The following is a 6,893-nucleotide window of genomic DNA, read 5'->3' as shown; positions in this document are numbered from 1 at the left end:
CCAATCTATATTCTTAAAATTTTCTTCTAGACATGCGATGAATAATCAAAATTTTCTCACGACCCTTATGTAGTTTTAGGATTGCTGTACTTCCTGTATAGATATATTCAAGTGTTCTAACATAAGATTCTTCTATTCCTAGTTTTAGATGTGCTTTCATTACTTCCAAGGTTTTGACAGAATCAAAAGATTTTTCAAAATCTATAAATGTAATATATAGTTGTTTGTCATACTCTGTAGATTTTTTTTTCAATAGCTGGTTAATTACATGGATATTGTGAGTTTCTGAATGCGCACTTCTAAAGCCTGCCTGCTCTCTTGGCTGATTGAAGTCTAGCCGTCTATCTATTCTGCCTAATTTTTCAGGTCTTTTCTTTCCTTTTTGTGAATTAATATAATGATAAATTTTTTCCAAGCTGTGGGTATAGAGCATTCTTGAAGACATAAGGTATAGAGTTCAGTGAGTTTTGCTACTATAAAATCTCCTCCATCTATTATTAAATTAATTGGTAAACCTTCTTCTCCTGCTGCTTGCCTCTTTTCATGACTTTTAAATGTCTTTTTTAACGTCTCTTATTGTTACACTCGGTACTGACTCGGGTGTTTTATTATTTTTATTGGGGAAAATATTTTTTATATCACTATTGTATAGGATTGTGTAGAAATCGGCAATTTCTTTAACTCCATCTCTATTGTGGATGACATATCCATTTCCACCCTTTAAAGCAAAACTCTTTTGGTACCCTGTTCCATGTCTTCTTTATATCAAGTTGATGCTGCTTCCTTTTTTTTAGTGTTTCTTCAATTTTGGCCTGATTGTGTTTACGAATATATTGGGTCATATATATATATATATATATATATATATATATATATATATATATACATATATATATATATATATATATATATATATATATATATATATATGTATACATGTTACAGTCAATATGTAAATCCAGACAGTTTGTAAAGTGACTAAACATTTCAGGTAATATGTGAATTGCGTGGTTCACCCAATCAATTTACAAACCAGCTAAAAATTTCAGACAGTTTATAAAGTGGCTAGAATTGTAAGTTATTTTCTTGATATATTCGTGATGCCAGCGTACCTTTGATATACTGTATATTCAAAATATACTTAATAAAAAATTGAGTGATTACTCAAAAGTTTCACTATTTGTAAATTGCATATTTTATGGACACTTTTGAGTAATTAATTAAATTTTAATTAAAAATATTTTGAATATACAGTATATCAACTGTACACTGGCATCACGAATATATCAAGAAAATAACTCACAATTTTAGCCACTTTATAAATTGTCTGTAATTTTTAGCTAATTTGTAAATTGACTGGGTGAACCAGGCAATTCATACATTGCCTGAAAATTTCAGCCACTTTTCAAACTGTCTGGGTTTTGATATTGACTGTAACATATATATATATATATATATATATATATATATATATATATATATATATATATATATATATATTTTATGTATGTATATATATATATATATATATATATATATATATATATATATATATATATATATATATATATACATATATATATGTGTGTGTGTGTGTGTGTGTGCGTGTGTGTGTGTATAAAGCCAGACACTTTTCCTTTATTGTATAGGAAAGATATAATCTTCTGATATTCTCAAAGGGTATAATACAGTTAGAACTATTCATAAGAAATAGTTATTATTATTATTATTATTATTATTATTATTATTATTATTATTATTATTATTATTATTATTATTATTATTATCTGAGCTACAACGCTAGATGCAAAACCAGGTTGTTATAAGCCCAATGATTCCAACGCGAAAAGTAGCAAAGTGAGGAAATGTAATAAATGTAAAAATAACCTATATGACAATTAATGAATAACGAATATGAAATATCCTAAGATCATTAACAACCTTAAAATAGATTTATCATATATAAACTGAAAAGACGAACTTATGTCAGCTTGTTTAACATAAAAAAACATTCAATTTCATGATTACGAAGAGGATTCCACAATAATTCACATCTGGAATAAAACTTCTAGAATAGTGTGTAGTATTGAGCCATATAATGGAGAAGGGAAGACTCAGAATTAATAGCATACCTAGTACTACGTACACTCGTACAGGATGGTATACTCTGGGAAGATCCGAATGTAAGGGATGGTCAGAATTAAGAAACATCGTATGCAACATGCATAACGAACTAACTGAACTACGGTGTCAGACTATTATACACAACAGGAATAAGAAATTTAATAGACCGCAAGATTTTGTTCAATAGATTAAGATGAGAGTTAGCAGCTGAAGACCAGACAGGAGTATAATACTAAAAAAAAAAAAAAAATAAAAAAAAAATAAAAAGATGCAGAATAAAAGAATTAAAACATTTCTTCAAACTAGATTGATCACTGAAAATGTTAAAAGACTCAATAAGCCATATTTTTGCTCCATGAAGAAAAAAACAAGCCAAATGGGTTTTTCAAAAAGTAAATTTGCAATCAAGAATAACACTTACGATTTTAAAGAGGTTGTATATAGTTAGATAAACAATATCAATACAGAGATCTAGATGCTTAGGAGCCAGTATCTTCCACGTTCTTTGAGTTTTTTAGGGTTTAAATTTATGCCCTATTATTTGCACCATGCACTAATTTTAGCATGATCTTTATTAAGGGATTTATCAAACCTAAATCTACATTTAGGAGATGGAATTGAAGCAAAGAGAGTAGCATCATCTGCATAAGCTACAAACTTGTTCAATATCCTAAACGACTTAACAAACTTATATAGTATGAAAGTAATGGGCCATGAACACTACCCTATGGAGCACCTAATATAATATTCCTATACTCATTATGGTGCCCATCACCAACAACTCTTTGCAATCTTTTACTTAAAAATCAATATTGATGCTAAGAAAAGTCCTGCTCCCAACTCCCAACTGTTTGATTTTGGAAACAAGGGCCTCGTGATCAACACGATTAAAGGCAGCACAAAAATCAAGTCCAATTAATATGACAAGGGTATCACATGCTCCAAGGCTTTTGCGAAAGCCAAATTGCCAACTAGAGAACAGATTATTACCTTCAGCATATCTATTAGACGGCTTGCCAAAAGGCTTTAAAAATAAGGAGAGGCATAGAAAATTTTTTTACATGAAAAGCAATTTCGTGTATAGTTTATATTCCACTGCATTTTTCAGATTTTACAATTACAACTTTTGTAATCTGTCTTTGGAAGTCTAATAATTCAAAAGAATAGATGCTAGTTTGAAGATATACGAAATTATAGTCATTACCTTGCAAATTGATATTTACCACTAGAAATACAATTAGCTGATATAATAAGCTCATTATTTTTGTTTACATCGCAAAGGCGCTCGGAAACTGTTTGTTATCTTTCATTACTTAAAGGTGTTGTTGACGCCTTTCTATTCAAAGGATTCCTTCCTTCCTACAATTATTGATGCTTTTGCTGTCTATGAAAAAATAAAAACCTCTAGCCATGTTGCCATAATTTTATGCATTTCATATTTTATCGGATTTGTCAGGTTAAAGGAATATCTCTAATATACCTCAAATAATATTTAGTTTATGGTCAAGTTTTAAAAATATCCAATTGACCAATGGCATCTAGGTATAAACAAGTGCCATGAAGATGGTATTGAAAGTTCCCTTAATGTCAAATGACTTTATTCGTAGCAAGTGTAGTCAGAGTCGTTTAGTCTATATCAGTACAGTTTGCTGCCAGATCATTCATAATTACTTGGCACTTGTACTTCTGTTTTTCTCGATTGAAAATAAATAGACTACCGCGTTTGCAAGAATGAAAGTGTGGATGAAGGCCGAAGTCAGTTCAGGTCGCTTCCTTTCGCTTGATTTCTTGAATCCAAAATTTACCTTTAGATTATCAATGATATTGATATTGAACTTTAGTTCGTTAAAGTACAACACAGTCAATTGTAAGAGCCTTTTGGAAATTTAGGTCTAACCATTCTTTCTATGTTTGTATAATTTGATATTTTTTTATATATTTTTCATAATCAATTGTTTGTCATGTGTAGTCAGCATAACTAACTGACATGACTGAATATAATTATTTCTTTATACAAGCCTACACTTCAAGAAATATGACACCTACATTTATTATATGATGTTTTGCATAATATTCCAACGATCCATAAATATGATGATATACATTACGGTATTTCTAATCTGAAGACGGATATTCTTCGTGTTTAGGACATTTTTTTTTCCTGATAAATAAGATCTTTACTTACTTTGTCTTTTGAGTTAATCAGAATTTGTATAAGTATCTGTGTACATCATACATGTCTTTAATATTCATTTAATCCGAGCGTCTCAAGTACACGCACACACACACTCTCTCTCTCTCTCTCTCTCTCTCTCTCTCTCTCTCTCTCTCTCTCTCTCTCTCTCTCTCAGCATGAGTAAATCATTGTTGCTATCTTCCATAGGAAGTTTATTTCAAGTTTCATATTATTGATGGGGAGTGAAAATATTATTCGAGTTGCGTAATGTAGTGTTTGGAATATCTACCGATTTCGGCTATAAAATGTTTGCAAATTCATCTTTATTTGTTATTAATAATTGATTGAAATCGTGCAGAACCAAATACCCTAATCTGTTTATGCTAGTTAGGCAATGTACACACGTAAATGTATGCATATATATATATATATATATATATATATATATATATATATATATATATATATAACGGATTTTGAGCGAAGCGAAAAATCTATTTTTGGGCTCAAGCCATGTCGTCCTGATGGAAGTTCCTAAAGGGTAGCTTCCTTGGGTATATATAACTATGGCGATATTCCCAGAGAATTTACCTTAAGGTACCCAGAATTCTAGCTCCTGGAGCGAATATCTCTAATAAAAGAACCAGGGATATCGCGAAATATCAGAGGACGTATTCTTGATACGCCACATAGCAATCTGCACCCCGAACAGAGTTAACATTTCGAAGGGGTCAATTGGCAAGAAAACAAAAAACGAGAAAGAAAGGAGAGCCGCTCGCAAGGTATCTCTCCTCTCCCGTTTCGTAAGCGTGCATTGCGCCGCTCACGGCGCCATCTGTATTCCTTTTTGCGTAGCTCAACAACTCGGTGTTTTTCCCTGTGTTATCTCGCAATTCTTGGATTATTTCAACTTTATAATGCTTTCTCCAACTTCTTCTGCTTCTGATAAGTTGAGTATTATTTCTTTTATGTATAAATGTAAGCTCTTGGTAATTTTGAAATGATTTGATAGTGATATCGTTGTTACAAGAGCTGTTGCCTACCGGAGGCGTCCTGGACGCTGTCGCTCGCTATGTATGAGTTATTTAGTTAGCCAGAGCAACGTTCCCGGCTGTTTCGCTTTAATAATCTTAGCTATTCAGCATGACATAGGATTTCTTTATATGATGCTTTTAGTATTTCCGTTTTGGCGAAGGATTTGCTGATTCTGGCCTACGCTAGACCGTGTAGCCTAGTCGTTTGGCCCTAGTACTTTCCTGCATGATATTCAGATTTCCGAGTGTTTAAAAATTTTATTGAAGCTTTAGGCAGTTTTATACATTTAAGATTATGTTGATTTTCTTCCAAGATAGTATACGAGTGAGTTTCGGTGATTTAGGTAATCGATTCTCTTCGCGCCTAGGCTAGTTGTCTATGGGGCCATAGTATACTTTCTCACACTCCCCGGTTGCTCTCTTCTCTTCGGAGAATGTGTGCAATCCCTTTCCCTCTGCTTAAGCCTTGGGCTTAACCCTAATGGTTTATCTGAATTGACTTTAGATACAACTATATTAGGGTGTTTCTGTTCTTTCCTGTTTCCAGTAAGTCTGGCTTCAGGAAGGGAGCAGGACATCAGAATTCTTAGTCTGAGTCTGTTTCAGTCTAGCTTTGTGGTTGAGATTCCTTGGCTAGACTGGCAGCAGACATAGGAGGCTTAGCCTCCTTAGTTCACTTTCGAAGATTTCTGTACGAGATGATTCCTTCTTTTTGTGTTCTAGCAGACTAGTCCTGTGTTGTTGTTCTCGCTGTGGAGGATGAGATCCTCTTTTTCTGTGAATAACAACGCCTTCCTTGCTTTGATTCCGAGGGAGTTGGCAAGTATTGCTGACCTCCCTCCTCGGATCTCCCCTAGGCTAAGATGAGTTTTCTTGGCTGCGGGTGATTCATTATTAGAGCAAGGTTGGCAGGACCCTCTTCCCCCTTTCCCCCTCTTTCCTTAGTGATGGCCTAGCCATTGCATCCCTATCCGTCATTCTACATCTGTACCTAGCAAAGGTTAGGATGTAGAGTTGACTCAGTCCCTTGCCGGCCGGCAAGGGTCTTCTGCTTTGAGTGCTGCCCGGACCTCCCTTGGTCTCTCATCCATGTTTGTCTGTAGAGCCAGATGGCATTGGTCAGGAAGCCTGAAGCTATATTCTCCCCTTCCTTATGTGCACTCTCTCGGGTTGCCGGGCTATGAGGCAGTACAGTCTCTTATCCCGGCATCCATTCTGTTTTTCTTCTAGTGTTTGTACCCTAGCCCGGCTGCCGGCCCAAGTGGTCGGCAGCCGGTCAGTCGGAGTTCTCTGGTTCTTTTGCTGCCGGCCGGCACCATTCTATCTTGTGTAGTTGCCGGCCGGCAGTCACTGCCGGCCGGCACACGCATTTGAACCAGCGTTCTTCCACCTTATAGTCTATAAGTAGTATACTTTGGAACTAGTTAAGGTGTGTGCCGGCCGGCACATTACCTTCTATACTGTAGCCAGTATTTTTTCAGTATAGTATATACTGTAGGGAGAAAACTATAGTATAGTATATGTTACAACACTAAGTTTTTTCTAACACTTTTGTGTTG

The sequence above is a fragment of the Palaemon carinicauda genome, chromosome 28, assembly GCF_036898095.1.
Source record: "Palaemon carinicauda isolate YSFRI2023 chromosome 28, ASM3689809v2, whole genome shotgun sequence".
Classification (NCBI taxonomy): Eukaryota; Metazoa; Arthropoda; class Malacostraca; order Decapoda; family Palaemonidae; genus Palaemon; species Palaemon carinicauda.
Note: the sequence above shows the minus strand (reverse complement) of the source record.